This window comes from Staurois parvus, unplaced genomic scaffold (assembly GCF_062004578.1).
Source record: "Staurois parvus isolate SC_StPar_1 unplaced genomic scaffold, SC_StPar_1.0 ptg002110l, whole genome shotgun sequence".
Lineage (NCBI taxonomy): Eukaryota > Metazoa > Chordata > Amphibia > Anura > Ranidae > Staurois > Staurois parvus.
The window spans coordinates 315,001-316,148 of record NW_028319906.1 but is presented as its reverse complement, the minus strand read 5'-3'; positions in this window follow the sequence as shown (position 1 = coordinate 316,148).

The window sequence follows — 1,148 nt, the reverse complement described above, 5'->3', positions numbered from 1 at the left end:
GCCAAGAGCACAATATGAAATGCAAGGCATAATGACCATCAGGTAGAAAGGCCAAAAGCACTTTGTCTTCCTGTCCATGACCTCCATTCCCCTTTTTATCGGTGAAGATTTCTTTTTTTTTTATTATTCTTTGTACCGGAAACAAGTACAGCGCCATAGTGTTCCGGTGCAGACCGCGCCCAACACCGAAAAATGCTTCTAAGTCTTAAATGACGTTCATTTGCACATTTCACCTAAAATCCTCTCCTGTAGAACCTATGCATGATTAATATTTATAATGAGCTTAAAGGGTATTTTCAATTTTGTCGCCAAATTTAGGATAACACCTATTTTATATTTGTTACATAGCATACTGTGAAAGAAAAAAAAAAGAGTTTTTAAAAATGCTGTTTTTTTTTTTTTTTTAATAGCTGAATGATCTGGAGGCCCTACTGCTGCCTTGTGAGCCATGTTTTTTTTTTTCTTACTTTTTTCTTTTTTTAAATAGCCAAATGATCTGGAGGCACTACTGTCGCCTCCTGATCCTTTATTTATTTTTATTTATTTTTTTTAACTTTTTTTCATAGCCAAATAATGTGGAGGAATGACTGCCTGCCGCCACCCCCTGATCCTTGTTTTTTTTTTATAAATCACCAAATGGTCAAGAGGTGCTACTGCTGCTTCCTGATCCTTTTTTTTTTTTTTTTTTTTTTACTTATTTTTAATATCTGAATGATCTGGAGGCCCTACTGCTGCCTTGTGAGCCATGTTTTTTTTTTTTTCTTTTTTCTTTTTTTAAATAGCCAAATGATCTGGAGGCACCACTGTCACCTCCTGATCCTTTTTTTTTTTGTTTTTTTTTTTACTTTTTTTCATAGCCAAATAATGTGGAGGAATGACTGCCTGCCGCCACCCCCTGATCCTTGTTTTTTTTTATAAATCACCAAATGGTCAAGAGGTGCTACTGCTGCTTCCTGATCCTTTTTTGTTTTTTTTTTACTTATTTTTAATATCTGAATGATCTGGATGCACTACTGATGCTTCCTATTCCCCCCTTTTTTAACTTTTATTTTAATAGCTGAATGATCTGGAGGCCCTACTGCTGCCTTGTGAGCCATGTTTTTTTTTTTTCTTACTTTTTTCTTTTTTTAAATAGCCAAATGATCTGG